Source organism: Podarcis melisellensis, assembly GCF_964234715.1.
Source record: "Podarcis melisellensis genome assembly, chromosome: 6".
Lineage (NCBI taxonomy): Eukaryota > Metazoa > Chordata > Lepidosauria > Squamata > Lacertidae > Podarcis > Podarcis melisellensis.
The window spans coordinates 44,303,678-44,328,506 of record NC_138538.1 but is presented as its reverse complement, the minus strand read 5'-3'; the positions used below and the strand labels follow the sequence as shown (position 1 = coordinate 44,328,506).

The following is a 24,829-nucleotide window of genomic DNA, read 5'->3' as shown; positions in this document are numbered from 1 at the left end:
AAGGAAGAAAGAATGAGAAAGGGGAGAAGAAAGGAGAAAAAGTGGAGGGAAGTAGAGGGGAAAATGGGAGGTGGAAGAAAGGGACAAATTTGCAAAAGGCTAGATAAAAAGACACAATGGCAAATATGGGGGGGGGAATGGGAAATAGGGGGATCCCAGGAAAGGGAGAGCACTTATACCCCCTGATCTTATTTTATGCTTTCTCTGCAGTAATGTTTTCACCTTGTGCTGTCAGCGAGTCATTACTCACAGCCTGGCCACCGATTGGCTGGCTAAAAATGCCTCTCTAATCTCTGGGCTGATCTTTACCCCCCTCCTCCCCATCTGCTGTGACCTTCCTTCCAATGTGTACAGGCAGAGAAAGAAAGAAAGGGAAGAATCCAGTATAGTTCCTTTGCCAGGCAAACTGGCATCCTAAACTGAAAGTGAGCCAGGCAGGCCAGACTGCTATCAACCTGACGGGCATTGGGACCTCGCTTATCTGGCAGCATCTGATGGTCTCTACAACCACTCCAGAAAGGTAGGCCATGAGGGATTCTCCCGTCCCTTAAGAGCATCTTTATTGTGTCATCTGGGGGGTTGTACTCACATTACAGCAGGCTGTTCCATCAGCCAGGTGGTCCACGGCATCAGACTACATTTTTTTGGGATGGAGCCAGCCTTGGCAGGGTTGTACGTCGCTTTTAGTATGCCGGCAGCCAATCTGCTAGGCTGATCTAAAGGTGCGGGTGTTAGGCCTATAATGTTCCCATGAGACAAGCTGGCATCAGGTGACTGTTGAGAACCGTAGAACAGCATAAGGTCCTGTTTCTAATTGCTGTGCTGCCGTCATTCCATTCATGCTCACAAAAGACACAGACACTCATGAGGCATTCTCACAAGGGGTGGCACCACGTCGTGTAAGGATCCACCTTTGGTTATGGCAGGGTTCTTGTTTTGGGTGATTTCCACCTCCCAACAGTTCAAATTACCCTCAATGGTTCTTATTTCACCACTTCAATTCAATAGCTCCCTCCCAGCATAAGCAAAGCCCAGAGGATTCATTAGATGCTATCCAGGTAGACAGAGAAGCATCACTTATTATACAAAAGCTGGTGGCTAGGAATGAGGTTGATGGATGTGTTGTGTCTGAGAGGTGCTGGGTAGTCTCTAGCTGAGTTCTTATACACAGTTGTTATAGATGTGTCATGTCATATTTCTTGTGTACGCTGCAACATGGGCATTGATGGCACTATACAAATAAAACTGAAACCCAGAATATACCGGTATTCAACACATGATATAGAAATATGGTGTGACTGTGATCTGGAAGCTCTATCAGTGTAATACGCAGACGCCAAACAACATTTAGCGTACCATCTTGGTTGCAATTGTGATTTGCTGTCCCTGACGGGAACATAAACACAAAGCTGGCACCATCTTAAGATCAGCTGTTCTGTCTCTGATAAGCGCTGATCCATAAGCTCTACAGAATCTATCTGGGTCTCCTTGGTTTTAGCTTTATACCTTTTTACACTGCCAGCTGTTTCTAAGGCAGCCATGCAGGAGAGGAAACAGATTAGTGGGAAATGATTAGCCTAGTAGGGTGTTTTCCAGGTCTCCACTAGCATAGTCTTCCAAGGAAGACTGCGCAGTTATCCATTGGCACAGTCTTTTCTATCTCTGCTCCAACGTAATGAAACCCCTCCCACCTGAACATCAACAATGGGAAAAGGCATAAAGAAACACCCCTACTTCAGTCCTGCATGACAAGAACAGCAGCAACAGAGCAAATTTATGCAGGTCTACTCAGGAAAGTGTGTATAGGATTGCATGATAAGAGACTGATAAGCTCAAATTTGAAAATGGAAAATTATATCTGCACTTGGCTGGAGTAGTTCAGAGATGGGGCGGAATCACATTTTAATATTAATAAAGTTATAAACAAAAGGCTCATGTGTTGTTTGGAAATATGCCAGGGAGCCACATTTGGACTTGGCTTTTTGATGCAAAGTATACAAGGTTACTATGCTATAACAGCTGTAGAATTTGAGGTGGCCTTGAATGAAAACTAACTTTGTCAATGTAGATTCATCTTACCATTACTTAGGGAGTAGTTTAGTGACTCTTTTAAAACAGTTCAGTTTTCTGAGTATCAAGAGATGCCCACACTTGCTGCTAGAAGACACTACTTTTCCAGACAGAGCAAAGTTTTTGATAGTGATGCCTTCCATTCCTTTCATTCCATCGTGTTCCTGCTAAGAAACTCTTCAAAATGTTAATCTCTTTAGTGGTATATGTACACTTAGCGCAGCTCCCTGAATCATTAATTGTCAGTGCAATCCCTTGGATGTCTACTCAGAAGTAAACCTCAGTGACGCTTACTCCTGGGTAAGTGTATAAAGGATTGGAGCTTTAGATACCCAGGACCTCAACGACTCCTGGATCCAGTGCCAGGGTATTTTGTGCCCTTGCATGCACATACCTCCAAAAATTGCTAACTTCAATTTTCAAAAAGAGATGTCTTGTAACAAAAACAACAAGCACAAAACGAAACTGCTAAATTGCAAGAATAAGTAATACAAAAATATTTTATTGTTTTTCTCAAATACAAAAGAAAATGTTTTAGCACACAAATCATTTTGAGTAATTTTGTGAAGTGTGATGTTAAAATTTAAGTTCCTTAAAAGTTTCAATTTCAGGCATATCAAAATCTCACTTTGCATGCCTTTTCGTTTACCAGTTCCTTCAGGCTGATGCTTAGGCATGTTCATTTTTTTTTATAAAAATTTTTATTAAGATTTTTTACAGATACATATTTAACAAACAGAATAGGTTTAATAACATCCTTTCATTCTATTGTGGACCCCCTCACGTCTCCCGCTTCCACTTTCATCATTAAAAACGAATTTTTCCAAGCAAATTATCATCTTGTTTATAATCTTAAGTGCAGTATTTAGGTTAAACTCAAATAAAAAATTATAATTTAATGGTAGACAGTTATTTCTGCTCTGGCTTCCTTGTTATGATTCAACCAAATTACAATACTTTTGTAAATAAATCTTAAATTTCTTCCAGTCTTCTTTAACCCTCTCCTCTCCCAGGTCGCGGATTCTGCCAGTCATCTCAGCTAGTTGCATATAGTCCATCAGCTGCATCTGCCATTCTTCCAGTGTGGGTAGATCTTGGGTTTTCCAGCTCTTAGCAATAAGTATCCTTGCCGCCGTTGTAGCATACATAAAAAATGTTCTGTCCTTCTTTAACACGTTCTGGCCGACCATGCCCAGAAGGAAGGCCTCTGGTTTCTTGGTGAAGGTATACTTAAATACCTTTTTTAACTCATTATATATCATTTCCCAGAAGGCCTTCACTTTAGGGCAGGTCCACCAGAGGTGAAAGAATGTTCCTTCATTTTCCTTACATTTCCAACATTTGTTATCAGACGAATGGTATATTTTAGCCAATTTCACTGGGGTCATGTACCATCTGTATATCATTTTCATTACATTTTCCTTCAGAGCATTACATGCTGTGAAGTTCAGCCCGGTGGTCCATAACCTTTCCCAGTCCTCAAACATAATGTTGTGCCCTATATCTTGGGCCCACTTTATCATAGCCGATTTAACCAATTCGTCTTGTGTGTTCCATTTCAGCAGCAAGTTATACATTTTTGAAAGTACCTTAGTCTTAGGTTCTAACAGTTCTGTTTCCAGTTTCGATTTCTCCACTTGGAATCCTAACTTTTTATCAATCTTAAACACTTCTTTAATCTGAGCATAGTGTAACCAGTCTCGCACTTTATCTTTCATTTTCTCTAAACTCTGCAGTTTCCAATTGTCTCCATCCCTTTCTAGTATTTCCCAATATTTTGGCCAATTGGCCTCCATATTGGGTCTTTTTCGGGCCTTAGCCTCCAAAGGTGACAGCCACCTCGGTGTTTTGTTCTCTAATAAGTCTTTGTATCTTGTCCAGACATTAAATATTGCTTTTCTGACAATATGGTTCTTAAAGACCTTGTTAATCTTAACCTTATCATACCATAAATATGCATGCCATCCAAATGCATTGTTAAAACCTTCCAAATCCAGCACGTCAGTGTCCTCCAGAAGTAGCCAGTCTTTTAGCCAGCAGAAAGCTGCGGCTTCATAGTACAACTTTAAGTCTGGCAGGGCAAAGCCCCCTCTTTGTTTTGCGTCCGTTAGTATCTTAAACTTGATTCTGGGCTTTTTGCCCTGCCAGACAAATTTGGAGATATCTTTCTGCCACTTCCGGAAGCACTCCGTTTTATCTACAATCTGCAATGTCTGAAACAAAAACAACATTTTTGGCAATACATTCATCTTAATAGCAGCTATTCGACCTAACAATGAAAGTTTCAATTTTGACCAGCTATCCAAGTCTCTCTTAATTTCAGACCAACATTTTTCATAATTATCTTTGAACAGACTCAGATTCTTTGCTGTTATGTTTACCCCTAGGTATTTAACTTTCTTAACCACAGTTAACTCTGTCTCTCTCTGAAACCGTTCCGACTCAATATCTGTCAAGTTTTTTCCCAACACCTTAGTTTTTTGCTTATTTAGTTTAAATCCCGCCACCCGACCAAAATCTTGGATTAGTTGTAGTACTCTTTTCGTACTAGATTCTGGCTCCTGTAATGTCAGAACTAAGTCATCTGCAAACGCTTTAAGTTTATATTGTTTCGCTCCGACCTGTATCCCTTCCACCAACCTGTCCCCTCTAATCGTGTTCAAGAGCACCTCCAGGACCGAAATGAATAATAACGGGGAAATCGGACAGCCTTGTCGTGTTCCTTTTTCAATTTTAAACTCTTCTGTAACCACATTGTTAACTATCAGTTTAGCCTTTTGTTCTGAGTATATTGCATCAATCCCATTCTCAAACCCCCGGCCCACTCCCATTTCTTTTAAATTCCCTTTCATAAACTTCCAGGATATGTTGTCAAAGGCCTTCTCCGCATCTATAAAAATTAAAACAGCTTTAGTATTTATGTCTGTTTGTAAAAGCTCCAATATATCTATAATGTTCCTTGTATTAGCAGACATATGTCTACCTGGGAGAAAGCCTGCCTGGTCTTTATGAATTACTTTGTTTAAAACCCTCTTGAATCTACTTGCCAAAACGTCTGCAAATATTTTGTAATCCACATTTAAAAGGGAGATGGGACGGTAGTTCTTAAGCTGTGTCTTTTCAGTTTCCGATTTTGGTATCAATGTGATGAAAGCTTCTTTCCACGATTCTGGCGCCTTCTTCCCCTCTAAAATTTCATTGCTGACCTCCATCAGTGGTTGTATCAGATAGTCTTTCAATGTCTTATAGTACTTGGAGGTCAGCCCGTCTGGTCCTGGTGATTTGCCCTGTTTCATGTTTTGGATGGCCTGCTCAATCTCTTGTCGTGTTATTTTGCCATTCAGAATTGATCTATTTTCTTCTGACAACTTTGCCAGTCCATTTGTCTTTAAAAATTGTTTAATCGCTGCTTCATCTTGTGGCCCTTGAGTGTATAATTTTTTGAAATATCTCTGGAAACACTTTCTAATCTCTCCGGGGTTCTGGATACATCTTCCTTCAATCTCTAAATTTGTCACTGTATTTAACTTTTGTCTCCTCTTCAACTGCCAAGCTAGCAGTTTTCCACATTTATTAGCCGACTCAAAAGTTTTTTGTTTCATTAGTTTGATTTTCCATTCTATTTCCTGATTTATCAATTTGGAATATTGTGCTTGATAAAGTTTGATTTCTCTCAGAATCGGCTGAGACTTCGGATTAAGTCTTAACTTCTTCTCCAACTCCTTAATTTTTTTCCAAAATTTTATCTTTCCTTTCGTTTTGTTTCCTTTTCTTTACCGTGTTCTGTTGTATCAGGAACCCCCTCATCACGGCCTTACTTGCATCCCAGATAGTTCTTTTTTCCACTGTGGTGTTCATATTGATCTCAAAATAATCCTTTAGAGCTTTTTGGGCCTTCTTGGTAATCTCCTGATCTCTAAACAAGCCATCATTCATCTTCCATCTGAAGGAACCGGTTGGAATCAATGTCATGTCCATTCTCAGTGCGTTATGGTCGGAGCATGTCTTTGGGCAGATTTCCACCTTTCTGATCTTAGGTGCCAGACCTCTAGTTATCCATATCTGGTCGATTCTTGTCCAAGTCAGTTGGGCTTCAGAGAAAAATGTTCCTTCCCTTCCCAAGGGGTTTCTCACTCTCCAAATGTCAATCCAGTCCATATTGTCTGTCATTTCAAAGAAGGTCTTTGGTAGTCTCCCATCTTTAGAAATTTTTTGACTCTGTGACTTATCCATGTTGTTTGATACGACTCCATTCATATCTCCCATCATAATGATGTTGTTGTAGTCCAGATAGTCCAGCATAGTCTCATGCAACTTCTTATAAAATTCCGATTTTCCTTCATTTGGGGCATAAATTCCTAATATCAATATTTTTTCTCCTTGATGTTGTATTTCTATCGCCAAAATTCTTCCATGCTCGTCTTTAAACAGAAATTTAGGTGAAAGGCTCTCTTTTGCATAAATTACCACACCTCTCTTTTTAACTGTATCCGAAGATATAAATTCCTGACCAAGTCTTTTATTTATTAACACTTTTCTGTGGAGCCTAGTCACATGTGTTTCCTGTAAACAAATAATGTCCAAATGTTCCTTTTTTAAGATGTGAAAGATTTTTCTCCTTTTTCCTGGAATATTGCAGCCATTTATGTTCCAGCTCAAAAGTTGCAGAGACATCCTGAATATATCTGGTTATTCTTGCTGTGGGGGTACCTTGTTCTCAGATTTTCGGGGGTCCGGGGGTGCAGGAACCCCCGGAGGTTCAGGCCCTGGGGGTAATCCAAGTCCTTTATGAAGATCTTCTCCGTGTGCCACCAAAAACTTGTCTCTATCCTCCGGCGTTCTAATTTTGGTCTTCCTCCCTCTGAAAGTAAACGATAAACCTTGGGGAAACTCCCACCTGAAGATGATTGAGTTGCTCCTTAGCAATTTTACTAATTCCGAATAGTCTGATCGAAGATCCAACAGCTGTTTAGGAATATCCTTATAAATTTCAATTCTTTTGTCCAAAATATCCAGTGACTTTCCGTAGTGCAAGCCTAGAATCTTGTCCCTTTCCTCCTTTGATCTCAATATTATCAAACAGTCTCTGGGCTTCTCCTTCTTTATAAGTCTTCCAAGCCTAAAAGCAGATAGTATTTTAAAGTCTTTTTCTTCTAAGTTCCAAAACTTGGAAAATTCTTTGGTGAGGAACTCAGTTAAGTTACCTTCTTCCACTTCTGGAATTGAGCGTATCCTTAAATTGGCCTCCCTGTTCCGAAGTTCTGTCATGGAAAAGTAGATCTGGTGTTCTCCTACTTGTTTGCTGAGTGGTCTTACTTCTTTTTCAAGCTGTCCCAATCTTTGGCTAGTGTCTTCCGCCAATTTCCGATTTTCACCTACAGCCTCCTTCAGTTCTCCAATAGATTGAACATTCTGTGCAACTTGTCCAGTTAGTCTATTTAAACTTTCTGTGTTTAAGTCAATTTTAGCTGATTGCTGGTCAACCTTTCTGTCCAGAGCCTCCAATTTTTCAAAAATTTTCTCCAAAACAGTGCCACTTGCTCCTGAGGCCATATCTTCCAGTTGTAATTCCTCAATTTCTCCCTCCCCTGATTGTAGCAGGGAAGCCGCTTCTGCCTCAGGAGGCAAAGTAGTAGGCAAAACAGGCACAGATGATCTACGCTGTGAGACTGTCGGTAAAGTTAACGTTGTTTGTCTAGTTCTTCCCCTTTTTCTTGTTCCACTCATTCCAAAGTTATCTAAAAACCAAGGTCAAACTGAATTGTTCCCATGAGAAAGTAAGAGCCCAGATGGTAACACTCAACCAGGAGGCCGGGAAAGAGAAAGTAAAACAAAGTCACTGCTGTAAATCCAAAAATCCTCTAGGTGGAGCTTAGAATGTCTTTGGGGAGGAAGTCCAATCCAATTAAAATTAATAAGTCTGAATTGATCTCCAAAGATCTTCACAAAGATAAATTTTAGCAGAGTTAAAACTTAAAGCCAAACATTGTTTCCAAAAGTGCTTAGACAGCAAGTGTTTCAAAGTAACAAATTCAAACTCAGTATGTTCCAAAGTTCAGATTCAAAGTATCCAAAGCCTGCAGACTGTCTGCTCAGTTACTCAGGCAGCTCCAGTACCTGGGTTTCTTGCTTTTATTTATAATCCAATAGATCAACAGAAGACGGGTATCCTTGTCTCAATAAAGGTCCAAAAATCAGCCACTTAAAGTCTTTAAATCAGCCAGGAACAACAGTTTAAATAGGTGCCAGATCAGTCAATGCAAAACGTTACTCTTTGTCTCCACTCCTCCTGCTCTTTACTTTCAAGTTCAGTGTCAGCGGAAGACGGACTTCCTGTTTTTCGTCACTCCGCTTTCGGCCAAATTCACAATTTTTAGAGGCTTTAAAAGTATATTGTCCAGATTACTCACGGGTTGTTGCTTTCCAAAGTTAGCAGTTTCAAGAAGAAAGGTCAGCGCTCACCGGCAACAGCAACGCGGCTTCGCTCCGTTGATCGCGAAACGACCCACAGTGCCGCTACCCCCTCCGCGGTCCGGAGCCCCTTACGGGGTCCCTTCGTCGTTTTGGGGGCTGCTTTTGGCGCCCGCCGGGTCTCAGGACCACAGGCTTCTGCTGCCTGTGGTTTTTCTGGATGGGTCCCCGCTTCGCCGTAGCGGGCGACCCGTTTCGACGGAGCTACCCTCTCCCGTTCAGGAGCTGGCAGCTATTGCCGTTCGCGCCGCCTCCGGAAGCTGATGCTTAGGCATGTTCAACTGATATAGTTGGTAAGCCAACTAGTCTATTTTGCACCATTGTTCAGTATATGTCAGTTTTTATAAGTTTGAGCTTTGAGAAACTGTGTTCACCACTTGCCACTGACACTGGAAATATGAGAAGGATCCCTAGAGCAACAGAAACATTAGGCACATTACCCAGCAGTTTTTGTGGTGGTGGTATGGACTGTGGATTCTTTGAGTTATAAGTTCACACTCACAGACTTTCAGCATCAATATCGTTGTTTCCATTGTGCAACAATGATTTTTTGAAATTCTTGCAGGCCTTAAGTACATCTTCAATAGATTTTTTTTGTTGATACTGTATATATCATAGCCAAAGTGGGAATTCCATTGTTGTAGCTGTCAGAATCTCACTTCAACAGCTTATGTGGCCATGTCTAAGCCACAGTAGAAACCTACCGTACCTTGAATTTCTGCTTTGCGTCTCGTGGCGTCTCTTCTTGGACCTCATACTCAAACTGCTGTTTCTTTCTCCTTTTTCTAACTTGTTCTGTCTCAAAGTTTGGTAGTATCTCCAGTTACTCTGCAATCTTATAAGATAGAACAAAAACTAATCTATATGAAATTGTGCCCCTGAAAGGTCAATGCTGTGACCCTGTGAGATCTGCACCCTAGGTGACTATGTAATTAGCCCAATGATAGCACTAGCCCTGCCTGGGCCCAGTGTCATCTAGGGCCCCTGCTGGCATTCCAGAGAAACTCAGGTTGCAGTGGCGTAGCGTGGGGGGTGCAGGGGGGGCGGCCGCATCAGGCGCAACATCTGGGGGTTAGGGTTAGGGGGCGCAAATCCACAGGTTAGAGGGCGCAAATTACTTGCCTTGCCCCGGGTGCTGACAACCCACGCTACTCCACTGTCAGGTTGCTTCTTGTCCTTTTTGCATCCAACCCATGTGTATTTTTTATGATGTTGTTGTTCAGGGGCTTGTGTCTCTAACCCAATCTGCTTCTTCCTGGTTTGAACAATGAAATTAAAAAAATTCTGGGAATTGGTAATTTTCGTACCTGTTTAGCTGAGCCCACTAACAGTTTTATAAAGTTTTATAAGTAATATTATAATGCAACATTTTATTTTCAAGCAGTATGTCTTTTTCTGCTGCCTTGATTCCATACAAATAAATATAAGTTCTGAATTGGGGGAAATATGTGTTTTGCTATTATGATTCTGCTTCTGCCTAAAACTTCACAATGCTACCGTCTAAGCTCCATCAGACTGTGAGAAGTGGACATTTATGGACTTAAGGGGGCAAATAAGCTTTCTGTCAGCTCACAAGGCAGCTTACCTGAGTGCAACTGCTCAAGGCGTCCTCAGCCCAAGAATCTGTGGGAGTGAGGGTTACCTTTTGTAATTGAGATGTTAACATAAAAGCTGATGAACCTAGCTCATTATTTGTGTTATTTTGGTCAAACACAGGAGAAGCATTACTGTGGACAGATAACTCCATTATGACATTTATTTACATTCATTCATTAAGAATATTTCTAAACCACTTTTCAGCTCTAAACAAGGCAGTTTAAACTCACAGAGGGAAAAATAAAATTATTAAACATGTTTTAGCAAAGATCAGATACATAAAGAGCAGAGGAATTAAATAATTTATTCAAACTGAACACAATTAAAAGCCTCATGAAAGACAGTAGAAACATTTTACTGCCAACTTAAAAACCACCAGGAATGGGGCTAATCTAAATTTCTTTTGGGACTGGGATGCTGATAGAGAGGAGATCCTATCTCAAGTTCCAATCAACTGCACCACTTGCTTTAGATTAAGGATGAGAAACCTGTTGCTCTCTAGATTTTGTTGGACTCCAACTCTCATCCACCCCAGCCATCAGGGCCAATGGTTATAGGTGATGGGAACTGTAGGGGAACAACATATGGGCAGACATAGTTCCCCATCCCTGATTTAGATGGAGAAGGATCTATAAATATATACGGATATATTTGCAGAAGCGACATATACTGGGGGTTCCAATTAGGTATTTGTGTATCTGGATCACTTCAGATTTTGAGGAGTTAGTACAAGTTCAGTTCATAATAAACTCCAAGAGTAGTTTATAAAACAGGACCTGGCTAGATGGGCTTAATTGGAAACTGGAGAAAACATGCTATTTGGGTTTTAATCTGAACCCAGCTTGCCATTTAGGAGTTTTAGGCAAAGGATGGAGAGGTTCCCAATCTGTTTCTAGTTCAAAGGGTTCAGGAAATATCAGCAGGCATTACTCTCTGTCACCTCCGTTGGCAGGGAGATTAACAGTCTTGGCCAGGGTTCACGTGAACAACTGGTGTAAACTGATATCCCCAATTGGAGTTCAGCACTGCGTCAGCCTCATTCGTGAGCATCTCTTGTCTAGATTCCCCTGCCTCTCTTGAACACAGATTATTATTTGGCCAAGGCTCTAACAGGGCACTCCGTTGTTCGGCATTGTTAAGCTCCAGGCAGCAGCCTTTATCACAGCCCCACCCTGGGGGAATTCCTTCCGGATATAATATCCCCAGGCTGTGGCTCTAAGCCTGTCACCTGCTATTGTCCCACAAATTGATAACACACACTCACAGGTTCTAGTTACAGCTTTCAGAAGCATCCACCTACAGCATGTGCTGGGAGTAGAGCTGTCACGAAACCATTAGCACCTATGCCTGGAGGGCAACTACCCTTTTTCACATCAGCGATGCTACAGCCTTTTACCTTGTCTGGCTACGTGCAGCAGAAACGCAAGGGGAGCTGTCGAGCTCTCTTAGTGCACCAGCAAAAAGGCATAGCTGTGCAAGCTGGTCTTGTTCTCTGTGCAACTGGAAGAAGTGCTAGCAAAATATTCACATGGCATTTATTGTATGGTTTTATGTATAACTGTTGGAAACCGTTCTGATATTTTAAATGAATAGCGTGGTATAAATATTTTAATAAATAAACTGCTTTCTCTTCATCCAGACAGGTTAGCTAGGGCATTACTTAGCTGATCTTACAGGGCAATTCCCAGTTGTTAGCCTGTTTCAGCATGTAGAAATATAAATGCAATAACAAACATCTGAAATGTATTTATCTCAAGTGGCTCTGGATGTGGCTGTCAGGAAGGAGCCCTCCCTACTCCTAGGACTAACCAAATCTGGTGAGAGATAGGATTTTAGTAGTAAAGGTAAAGGACCCCTGGATGGTGAAGTCCAGTCAAAGGAGACTATGGGGTGCAGCGCTCCACTCTGCTTTCAGGCTAAGGGAGCTGGCATTTGTCCACAGACAGCTTTCTGCATCATGTGGCCAGCATGTCTAAATCACTTCTGACACAACAGAACACCGTGACGGAAGCCAGAGTGCACAGAAACATCGTTTACCTTCCGGCTGCAGCGGTACCTCTTTATCTACTTGGACTGGTGTGCTTTTGAACTGCTAGGTTAGCAGAAGCTGGGACAGAGCAAGGGGAGTTCACCCGTTTCTAGTAGCAACACTTGTTATTGCCTTGATGCACTCTGCAAATAACTCTAAATTGGCCAAGGCTCTGCATCACATAAATCAGACACTCCATTCCGTATTAATGTTTAATTTTAGTTCATGCAACAGCCTTCAGCAGACATCCTGGTGGATGGGAGATAGGGGCATTGTTTCCTACTTGTTAACAGCAATTAAAACACTGGCTATTCAAACTAGGACTCTTTGTGGAATAAAGGGATTATTTCTATCAAACAAACTGGTGAGCACTACTGTGGCTTCTACTCTTGACTTACTCATTTGCTTAAGAAGAAGAAGAAGAAGAAGAAGAAGAAGAAGAAGAAGAAGAAGAAGAAGAAGAAGAAGAAGAAGAAGAATTTATTATTTATACCCCGCCCATCTGGCTGGGCCTCCCCAGCCACTCTGGGCAGCTTCCATAAAAACCAAAAATACAGTAAAATATCACACGTTAGAAACTTCCCTGAACAAGGCTGCCTTAAGATGTCTTCTGAATGTCAGGTAGTTGTTTATCGCTTTGACATCTGCTGGAAGGGCGTTCCACAGGGTGGGCGCCACTACCGAGAAGGCCCTCTGTCTGGTTCCCTGTAGCTTTGCTTCTCGCAATGAGGGAACCGCCAGAAGGCCCTCGGCGCTGGACCTCAGCGTCCGGGCAGAATGATGGGGGTGGAGACGCTCCTTCAGGTATACTGGACCGAGGCCATTTAGGGCTTTAAAGGTCAGCACCAACACTTTGAATTGTGCTCGGAAACATACTGGGAGCCAATGTAGGTCTTTCAAGACCGGTGTTATATGGTCTCGGCGGCCGCTCCCAGTCTCCAGTCTAGCTGCCGCATTCTGGATTAGTTGTAGTTTCCGAGTCACCTTCAAAGGTAGCCCCACGTAGAGTGCATTGCAGTAGTCCAAGTGGGAGATAACCAGAGCATGCACCACTCTGGCAAGACAGTCCGCAGGCAGATAGGGTCTCAGCCTACGTACCAGATGGAGCTGGTAAACTCTTTTCTGCATGAGGCTTTGAATGAACAAATGTGGAGCTGATGTGGAAGATCCTGCCATGGATTTCAGAACCATCTTCTCTCTCTCAGATTGATGCCCTGGTCTGCTAGGTATGGCAGTTATGACATAGGTAGTTTACATATTTCATTTCTGGCCCTCTCCAAGAATGGCTATACAACAAATTCCCTTTAGTTTCCTCAGTCTCAGATCAGCTGCATTTATGCCACATCCAGCAAAATACTTGGTTTACTGTTCGTTATTAGTGCTTCATAAACCTGCAGTTATTTCAGTAATTGATTTTAGGTATCTCCTGTTAAGAAGCACCCAAGTTTCTTATATAACCTGTATTATAAAAATGGCTGGCCTTCTCCAAACGATTGCCTAAATATATATCCCTTCTGCGCCAGCAGCCACAGATGAATTCTTTTTCCTCAGTATCTGCTGCCGTCACACCTCCCCTTGCAAATTGTAGCTGCAAGTACTTTGATAACTGGATTAAGGAGAGCCTTGCTTGCTCACACTGCGGCTCCTTGGCTTTTGTGTCCTCTGTGGAAATGCTAATTCAAACATTTCTACAGCAGCTCTCCCAAAGTCTCTGACAGCAGACTGATGTCAGGGGATGCTTAGCCTTCTTCCTCCTTCTATTTCTCGTCCCATTTGTTAAAAGAAGAACAGTAAGCAGTATACAATACTGTGGTGCATCAGCAGTCCTCTCTGGTACCCACAGAAATAGGTTCCGCAGGGAAAATATGTGACGGCTAAAAGCTAAGGAAACATAGGGGTTAGCGCAGGTTTCTGACACTGTTGATTAACAATGTGAATTTCAGTGTTGGCAGTGCACAAGCAGGGCATGAGTTGGACCAATTATCTACATCCGGCCTGAACTGGGGTCTGAGTGGGACAGAGGAGCTTGGGAAGGTGGTGTGGCCTGTGAAGGGGGCATGGCCTAGGGAGAGTCCCAAGGGCCACACAGCTTGATGTTCCTAACCCTTGTTTGATATGGTGCAAAGTTTGAGGAAAATAAGCATCTTAAACCTAAATGCCCCTCCAGCTTGGAGCATGGCTCAGGAAGTTTTGCACAAGGGATTAAAAGCAGAAGTGATGTGCAGATAGCTAGGATGTGAATAATCTTATTATTTTGGGAATAATATGGTCTACTGAGGTCAGGTGGTAACTGTAAGGGTGAACTGTGCTCAGGCATGATGGTGCCTTCCCTTTTCTAAACTGGGCTCACTTTTTTCTGCAAGCACCTGCCACGGCTGGCCAAGCCATGATCAGATCCTCTCCAGCAACTTTCCCTTGGCCTTGCTTCCTCAAAATGAAGCAGTGATTAATAGGTTGCTAGTACTGATGAAACTGCTCAGAGAGCCAGGATGGATTTAATCGTAAAAGGATTCTGAATCGCTGGCGCTTGGATTCTGTTGTACGTTAAGGGTAGCTATTGATTTACTACACACGGGGGCAGATGGCAAGGGAATAATTTCTTTTTCTGAAAGAGACAGATGTGAATAGACCAAGAGGCAGTGAGACTATTTGCAATTTGAACTGAATTCCAGCCTATTGCACATAGTCCCCCTACCCTCTGTGGAACAGTGATTGTTGGCCCTTGATGCTCTTTAGCTCATTCTTAACAGCAATCTAGTTCCATGTGTCATAACACCCTGCTTGCCCACAATGTTGGCGCCTTTTCTCATATTAGGAATGGGGAACCTGTGGTCCTCCAGATGTTGTAGAGCTCAGCTCCCATGAGCCTCAGCCAGCATGCCCAATGGTCAGTGATGCCTTTTTAAATTAAGAAAATTGAGGGTGGGCATTGATAGCTGTTGATAATGTTAGTGCTTTAAGGACGATTGCATTCCTGTAAAGATGTAGATATAGGTAACAGATAATAGGCAAAAATGGTGTTAGGTCTCTCTAGGCCAGGCTTCCTCAACCTCAGCCTTCCAGATGTTTTGAGACTACAATTCCCAGCATCCCTGACCACTGATCCTGCTAGCTAGGGATCATGGGAGTTGTAGGCCAAAAACTTCTGGAGGGCTGAGGTTGAGGAAGCCTCCGCTAGGTACATAGATAAAATTGTAGAAAATAACACCCTATTGCCAAAAAGAACAGTTTCAAGTACACAAAAAGCAAGAGTTCCTGACTGAAACATATAGCCATTGAAAAGCATTTACGGTAAATAAAATTTAATAGACATATTACCCAGGACATAAAAAGCATACATGTTCAAAGACAGAATTGGGAACTATGGTCTTGCCAGTTTCCTGAAAGCAGGTGCAGGTACCCTGCGTGCATGTAGCCATAAATCCCTCTTCTCATCTTTTGCTAGATGTAGGGCTGGGCGATATCTGGTTTTTAACATTGTGAGATATCACCAACTAAACATTGTGATACCAATATATGACAATGTCTGAAATAAGGATAGAGCTATGTAGAGGCATTGGTTGGCTTCATGATTTTTCCTGCACTGTGATTTTTGCCAGCACCTGCTCTTGCAATTCACTGCCCCCTGCAGGAGGCAGGGGAAAGCTGAGCTGGCAGAGTTAATGGGGCTGCAGGAATTGAGAGAAACACTGGTTGGCTTCACGGATTTTCCCACATTGGGATTTCTGCATAATGCACACATGATTTACGATATATTACCAGGTCAAAAAATATCACGATATGGACTTCAAACCAGTTTTGGATGGTATGTTGATATATCACCCAGCCCTAGCTAGATGCACAGCAGTAACACATGGGACCAGTAACACATACGTTGAAGCATAGCCAGCCATCATGATCCTGATCTGTCTACATGACCTTAGTCTGCACATCCAATTCAAATACTAGATTGTGCTTCGGGTAAGAAGAGGAGGACAAGATTCTGTACTTTTAGTAGGTTATACAGTACAGGAGAATTTCAACAAGTGCAGCTTTTCACATCTGCATGACAAAAGAAGATTTGACAAAATGCTCTCTGCAATTCCTTCTTTTACACCCGATTTAGTTTTTTTGTTTGTTTGTTTTTTGCCCAAGGACCACACTGAGAATTGGCCTACCCTCCAGGGCTGTATACCAGAGATGGGCATGGAGGAAATGGCCAACACACTAATCAGCACATCAGAGAAAATGCAATCTCCAATGAAATAAGATATTTTAAAATGAGAGGGACTTGCAGAAACACAGCCTCAACTCATCATTACTTGCACTTTGCCCAGCCTCTCTCACCAATGCCAAGTGGATGCAAAATGCAAGCATGATAGCCTGGAAGGGTTTTTGCACTCAGTGACACAAATAGCTCTACGTGCCACAAATCTCCAGAACTGGACCCTGTCTATATTAATAGCAGGGCTGGGATCTTGGGAAAGTAGCAAGTCCCTTTTCCCGGCCTTACAAACAGCATCTTCCACAAAGATCCTTGCAGCTTGCCAGAAAAATTGAGCCCTTCATGTCAGAGACCATGCCCTTTCCCTGGAAAGAGTTCCGGAGGATGCCTGAAGGGCTAGAAATTAGCAAACAAAAGGTGGATTGTTTTGGTGGAATGAAGCTGGGTTTCTGATGCCACCTGCACAATGACACAGTGGCACAATGATTTGCTTTCTGAGCAAGCAACTGCAGAGGGCCCAATTATTCTGTGATTCTAATTAAGGACACAAATAGCGTAGCGTCTGCATTTTCCCAGGAAGTAGGGAAGGGTATCTGAAACAGGCAACTAGCTGAGTGCATCTCTTGTTTGAAGGTGGAAGGGACTATGGGAAGCACAGAGGCAACAGCCAAAAGCTTCCAGCTGCTTCTACAATATGGCACAACAACAGGCCACAGAGGACTCAAGAAAGCAGACTTGAGATGGGATGGGAAGGTCCCATTATGGCATATCCAGCATCAGTCCTGCCTCGAAGCACAGTGAAACCACCTACTTCAGGCAGCACATTGAGATGAAGGCAGGAATTGGTTTCTGAATGGTGCAGCAAACCTTTAACAGAGATGGCCTTAGGGGTGTGTGCATGTGCACCATTTGGGATTTTCATCAGGCAGCAAAAAGTCTTGAGCAAATGTTTGATGTTGCTTTGGTCCCTGTGTAGATGGCAGTAGCATAGTTGTACCAGTGACTGAACCAGTCTGCCATTTAAATTCCCCACTTTGGCTCTGGGTTAGAGCAGTGAGGCTGTACGGCATCCTATCACAATATAATTAATTGCACATGAACATGAAGTGGGTGCAAAATTTGCTCACATGTGAAGAAGAGAACTTGTGCAAAGAAGGAATAGGTAAAGGTAAAGGTACCCCTGCCCGTACGGGCCAGTCTTGACAGACTCTGGGGTTGTGCGCCCATCTCACTTAAGAGGCGAGGGGCCAGCGCTGTCCGGAGACACTTCTGGGTCACGTGGCCAGCGTGACGAAGCTGCTCTGGCGAGCCAGAGCCGCACACGGAAACGCCGTTTACCTTCCCGCTGGTAAGCGGTCCCTATTTATCTACTTGCACCCGGAGGTGCTTTCGAACTGCTAGGTTGGCAGGCGCTGGGACCGAGCAGCGGGAGCGCACCCCGCCGCAGGGATTCGAACCGCTGACCTTTCGATCGGCAAGTCCTAGGCACTGAGGCTTTAACCCACAGCGCCACCTGCGTCCCACTAAAGAAGGAATAGGCCCAAACTAAACATGGCATGGGATATTATGCATATTTATCCTGATTGTTACAAGAAGGAGAATTTGCCCCTCCAGTATATTTTCTTCCATTAGTGGGAAAAGCAGCTTGCACAACAATTCTGAGCACATAAAAATGTTGTGCCAGGAGTGGGGATTCTGCCATTCCTCCCCTTGAACTCATAGCATCTCGTATTCATTTCCGATTTTAAAAAAACATTGGGAGAAATATATACAAGGACTGCAATCCTATGCCCATTTACCTGGGAGGAGGTTCCACTGAATTTAAGGAAGCTTACTTTTAAGTCAGAATATATAGATTGTACTGTATGAGTCTATTTATTTCCTCTGTTCCCTTCTGCTAGCTAATGAAAGTCAACTGAACTGCAGGAGAAAAAGCTTTGCATACTGAGAAATTGATGGAAATGTTACAATTGCAGTGTTGTTCATGGTGATTGGAGAGGAACAGCAATGAAGCATAACACAGCTATTTTTAAAACCTGTTTCACACACAACATTTGGGCTTGGACCTGAAAAAGCCAAGTGTGAATGAGCATGTAGCCACATGCTGTTAGATTTGCAGAGTCATCTCTCAAAAATGGCTCTTAACAGAGTAAGACTGCTTTCAATACCACATCTGTATGGCACCTGAATAATGGGGCTCTTATCTAAGCCAGTAGTTTACAGATGTTACGTTTGCCTGCATGGTAATGTCAGATCCTCCTGTCAGATTTGTCCCAAAGGTGCTGGTTTTACACATGTAGAAATTATCCAGATCTGAAAAGCAAACCAGCATGCTCAAATAAAAAGCTTGTCTATGAAAAGCCAGGTAGCAATAACAACAGCAGCAGCAATAATTCTCATTATTTTTTAAACCGTTTAACCATGGGGAAGCATAACTCTCTCATTCTCTCATACTGGTTAATTCATCTGTAACTTAAACTGGCACAAGGGATTCAGTCTAGCGTATGGACATACAGCAGTTATACCAATACCTGTTTTGTGCAATTCTCTACTGAGGAAGCTTCCCCCCACCCCTGTTCTCTGAAAAGTAGAGCTTTGTATTATTCCTTCCATGGGGTATATTCTTATCTCCTGCCTGGCCCCAGTGGATAAAAACTTTACCTGTAGGTAAAGTTGGCCTATCTCAAAATGGGAAATCCGGCGAGAGAGCTTCTCTTTGAGATCTTCAGGAGGCTTTTGATGAAAAAAGGGAAGGAACCATATGCCAGAGGAATGAAGGAAAGAAAAAAGAAACATCAGAAGTAACAAAAGGACTTTTAGTTTAGCAAGGTGCAGAAGGAATGGAAGGCAGAGATGAGCCATCAAAGGTGAAGCCATTTCTCACGTCTATTCCTAGCCTGTGAGTGAATTATTGTCTGTCTGTGCCTACACTCCCTCTCCTGCTGAAATGGGGAATCAAGAAGCCAGATGAAGGGTGCTGAAGACAGAGAGCCCTACTGTGCTTCATTAGGAAGTCAAATGTGCTCTTTAGAAGAAAGATGAGAGGCTGCCTGAGACAGGGAGAAAGCCACAAGGGACCTGGTTTACGTTCTCAGAGCAACTTGATCCTAGCTCTCCTGAACAACAGAACAACCCTCCTTAGGCAAACGGAATCATTACTGCAGCTGCTTCTAAGGACTGGCCTGTTGGCAGCTCTAACAGCTTCTAAGGATGTGCCTGTTAGTAGCTTTAGATTTCCTCTAATCTCTTATTATCTAGTTGTACAGAAGCACCACTAAGGACATTGGCTTCCTCAAGGAAAGCACCATTCTCCCATAGACCCCAGCCGTGACATTCCAGATTAGTCTTCCCATTTGTGCAACACAGCTAAATTAATGGGGACACAAGATCTGGGCTTTTTAAATTCAAGGGTGCAAGTTGTTTTTTCTGCTTCAGATGTTGTTTAACATTAAGAAAAATCACTTGGGTCAAAGCTATGTTACCCATCGGGAGATTACATTTCTTGACACTGTCTGGCATTGTGAATGGTCTTGCATGTCTCCATTATGTGTTGAGATTGTGGCTCATCACTAACTTCTAGCCTATGACACATTGTGGAGGGTTTTCAAATAAGCAATGGCCATATATCTGGAGCATTCACAAGACTGAACACCATGCCCAACATTCAAGCTGTGACCTACATGTTAAAAAGGTTGTATGAACTAGCCCTTGTGGCTTCTCTCTGTCCCAGTGGCATATTTTGGAAACTGGGCCAATGCAACTTTCTTATCTTACATAATGTTGCAAAGAGATGCTGAGCTTTGTGGAAAGTTATGCACTGCATGCAGATTCCCTCCCCACTTTCCTTAAATAATTCCTGTTTGCTGCACTGGGCCTTTTATGGGAGGGGATAAATTTTCTGTGGTGGAGAAGGCTTGGTTGTGGGAAAGCCGGGTATAGATATTCACTTGGCTATGATGCTGATTCGGTGGACTTTGGCAAGACACTTGAAAGAAAGCAGTGAGAACAAGGAACAAGGACAGAAGGGGTGGGGGGATACAGTAGGCAGAAACAGCTAAGTACAAAATAAGACAAAAACATTGCAGATTTCCAGAGAAATGTTTCATCCAAGTTCAGCATAGGCCTTTGATTTTTTTTGTACAATAGCTTGGGTTGCACTGTGGAGTGGAGAGTATAATCCACTTGTCACTGAACAGATTTTAACAAGTACAGGCATTCCCCGCATAGACAGCAAGTCACATTTTAGCTTTAGTACAAGTCTCACAAGTTCTCTAGCATTTTATCCCATCTACATATAATGGAAGCTTATGGGGAGAGAGTGGGGAGAGACAGACAATCCAGGGCAGAATACATTCAGAGGATAGCTGTACTGCTCTTTGCCTCTATTTTTTTTTAAAAAAACCAAACCACTTTCTCTTCACCTAGACATGGAAATTAAAATTGACTAGTCCCCCTGCTATATTATGAAGTGCCTAGTGCCTACTAAATCAGGTAGGCACTTCATAACATTGGCTATATGCAGGAAGAAGAATGCCTTTGCTCACTTGTTACAAAGCAGTAACTCAAGTACCAACAGTTGACAAAATTGCAGGGCACCACGGAGAGAGCTGGATAGATGGCTTTACTCGAGCTTGTTGCTTTTTTAAAATGACTGGATTGAGCACTCATGCACATGATTTGTACAGCTGAGGGGCACACAGCCTCTAATGCTTCTTTTTTAAAAGACCCAAAAATTTGAGGCAGAGGAGTTGTATCACACACCACTAGTGGCACAAGCACTATTCAGGTAGGGTGCTCACCTATTCCACAAAGTACCCATAACAGCAATGGATGGCATACTGGCTAGAGGAAGAAAGGTACTTTTTTAAAGGAGCAAAATACTGCAAATCACTAAAAATTGGGTATTTAGGGGCCATCTGGTTACCAGCTACCAGAACTTGCAATACAGAGCGGAAATTTTCTTCAGCCTATTACCGCACCCCTTTAAAATCACTCTAGTCCTCCAGGGACAGCAGTTACTGTCACATCTTCTCACACATGCAAAAACTTCCCTCCCTCTAGGAGTTGTTGTTTGTTTAATTGGTTAGCGTAGACGAATGTCAGTGAACTGACATTGCTGCTGTGATGAGGCTGCAGTAGGTGCACCTGGTAGATTGCTTCATCTTTGTCTTGCTTCGGGGAGCACTTTTTAAGAGGCACTTTACCTAGGGCAGGTAGGGGGATCCAACTGTGACTCTACTTCCAAGTCTACTGCAAGTCAGTCCTCCAGTCCAAATGACAAGCGCACATCCCACTTGAGCCTGGATTCCTGCAGGAAGATCTTATAAGAGCTGCTGATACTCTTAGAGCAGAAAAAGTAACATATAAAACATCCCAGAAATAGGCTCCCTAAATAGATGCTGCTTCTACAGTGGTCTACAAGAATGGTATACTCTATCTTGTAAAGTTACCTAATTGCACAAGCAAACCCAAAGACTTTGTAGGCTAGGGAGACCATGTTGTTAGGGTAGTCCATGAAAATGCATGGGTGGTCATCTCTCCAATGTTAGGGTTCCACTTTAGATGACTTCATCTATCATCCTTACCAAGGAGTCTGTGATGCATTAGTGCAGTTAGGTAATTTTAGCTTGGCCTTCATTGTCTTATGGGGGAAGGGTGTTCTTTCAATGGTCATTTGTATTACTTCACTTCAGAAGTGAAGTTAAACTATGCAACTCGCTCCTCCCACAAGGTGCAGCAACGGCCACCAATTGGGGTGGCTCTGAGGGGCTTTGAGAGCGAGAAACACCAGTTCCCAGGATCCTTAGGTATACTTGGCCATAAATGTCTATGCCTTCAGGCAGTTTGCCTATTGATACCATTTGCTGGGAACCCCAAAGGGGGAGAATCCTGTTGAGGAGAAGACAGGTCATTGGAAGAGATGGGCCGTTTCGCTGGATCCAGCAGGGCTTTTCTTACGTTTTTCTTAACGTGAGGCAGCCCTGTGGCACCTGAGGGCCCTCTGTTCATTCTGCTGCGTGGTGGGACAGTCTTCCTAAGTAGGTCTTCCATCCCAAAGTCCTGCCCTGAGGGACAGCAGAATGGCTGGAGCATGCACAGACCTCAGCTTCTCCAGGAGACGTCTCCTCGGGAAGGCCTCGCGATATGTACCGTCTTCCGGCCTGCTGCGCACAGATAGTCCCTGGCGAGCAAGCTCGTGTGTCCTTACATGTATCACTTGAGGGAGCACCACACGTGTCGCACGCTTGCCTGTAGTCACGCGCGCTTGCGTGTGTCAGCAGAACCCGGCGTTGCGAGCGGGGGGGGGGGCGGTGAGAAGAAGCAGGTGCGGGAGGCGGGTTTAAGGCGTTCTACTGCCACCTGCGCGCGGGAGGAACATTCCGCCGAGGCGAGAGCCCGCGCGCACTGCGCCTGGACATATATGTTTGTATGTGTGTGCGTGCAGTTTTGTCTGCGCGCGCGCAACCCGGGTGGTGGGAGGGAGAGCGGCTGGAGAGAGAGTGTGTGTGTTGGTGGGGAAGAGTCGGCGCTGGCAGGCAGGATGCGCTGAGCATTACCCAGTTGCCATAGAAACCAGCAGAAGGAGGTGGGCGGCCGGTCGAGGAGGGGGAGCGATTTGCCCGCAGTCGTCGCGAAGCTGCTGCTGGAGTCGGAGCTTCGCCAGAGGAAGCAAACCTCGCGCGCTCGCCGCGGTTCAGGTGGGAGAGGAATTTGAACTCCCTTTCCTCCCCCGCCCTCCTGCACGCGCGCGCGCGCACACACACACACACACAGTAACACACACACACACACACCGCTGTGGCTCCTCAGCCTTTCTCGAGGGGTCTTGCAAGGGAGCCTTCCCGGACAGTCTGCTAAGCCTCCCGCGCTAAGCAGCGGCCGGAACTGCGCAGGTAAGCCTTCGTCTCTTATGTCGGGGTGTGTGTTCGTGTGGGGGGGAATAATTATCGGGGTTCATATTTTGCACCCCCCATTTCTTTTCCTCCTCCGCCTCCCACCCGCCAGCCCTGCAGCATCGAAGCGGGGACGGTGGGATTTGAAGCAAAGGTCCATCAGTTTCTGCAAAAGAGGCATGGGGTGGGCACACAGCCCCACCGAAGAACCTTTCCGGAGGGGCAGGGGGCTGGAAGGGGCAGTCCCTGGGCTTCATCTCTTTAGTTGCGCCTCGGTAGAAGCTTGTCCCGTGCATCTCTGGATCTCTCCTCTACTTCCCTTTTTTCTTATTTTTTCCTATTGGGGTTGCACCTGACAAGATGTGGGTTGCACTACAAGCAGTGGGAAGGAGAAGTGCGCTACTGTGACAAGAGCCTGCGTTGGGGCTGAATGGTGGGGCAAAGCAGCTGGCAGTTCCGCAAGCACCTGGTGGGCGGGTGGCTGGAAATGATACCAGGATGAGCAAAGGACTCTTAACTGAACTGACATGTGGCTGGGTCCCCACCTTGATTGATGTACCTTGCTGCAGGGCAGCCTGCCTCTGGACACAGGGGTGAACTAGATGATCCCACTGGGTACTTTCCAGCCATGGCAATGATGAGCACATTCTGCAGTTGTACTGACCTTTCAGACTTAGACTGTCTGCACCATTTTCATTTAAGGAAGAATTGCACTGCTCCTTGAACGACAACAACACTTCTGTGTGATGCAGCAGCAAAAAAAGCTAATGTCGTTCTAGGTTGCATCAACGTATAATATCCAGGTCAAGGGAAATAATAGTCCCACACTATTCTGCCTTGGTCAGACCACACCTGGAGTACTGGGTCCATTTCTGGGCGCCACAGTTTAAGAAGGATATTGACAAGCTGGAACGTGTGCAGAGGAGAGCGACCAAGATGATCAGGGGTCTGGAAACCAAGCCTTATGGGGAATGGTTGAGGGAGTTGGGTATGTTTAGCCTGGGATTTATCTATATATTATATCTGTCTTGGATGCTTTAATGAGATTCCTGCATTGCAGGGGGTTGGACTAGATGACCCTCAGGACCCCATCCAACACTGTGATTCTGTGATTATTATTAATATTATGAGATTGCAAGACAGGTTCATTTGCCGCCTCTTCCAGGGGTGCCAAAGGTTCTCAAAGAGGGGGAGGGTATTTCTTGGCCTCTTCAAGGAAGGAATGCTGGAAACATTTTGGGCAAAGGGAAGGACCATGATCCCTAACTCCATCTGGAATGCCTTCAGATCTCTGATCAAATATAGCCAGCCTTTTTTTTATTATTTGTCGTCTCCAGGCCAAGCTAATGGGCAATGGCAGCAGGGTAGGCCAAGGTTTCCATCTTTTAGGGTCCATTACATTATTCTTTCCATTTCCAATACTGCAAGGACATTCCTCATTATTCCAGGAAGAGAGAAGCTAGATCTGGAAAAAGGAACCAATGTGATGCACACATGCCTACAATCTGCTTTATGCTGAATTATTTCTTTTAGCTATTTTCATCCTGCTCAATTTAAGCCATGCAC

At 43.9% G+C, this 24,829-nt stretch overlaps 1 protein-coding gene across 4 annotated transcripts in view; it reads left to right on the top strand.

Annotated features, from left to right (window-relative positions):
* Positions 1–499: 499 nt before the first annotated feature.
* The window catches only part of PACSIN1 (protein kinase C and casein kinase substrate in neurons 1), a 78,969-nt gene continuing 54,639 nt past the window's right edge, over positions 500–24,829 (top strand). The window contains exon 1 of one of the 4 annotated variants that reach the window (XM_081915598.1): positions 500–520. The gene's annotated coding sequence lies outside the window, so the exon portion shown is untranslated. Of the gene's footprint in view, positions 521–22,764; positions 23,264–24,829 lie in introns of those variants that run through there. The other 3 variants (XM_081915597.1, XM_081915596.1, XM_081915599.1) reach the window with 3 other exon arrangements.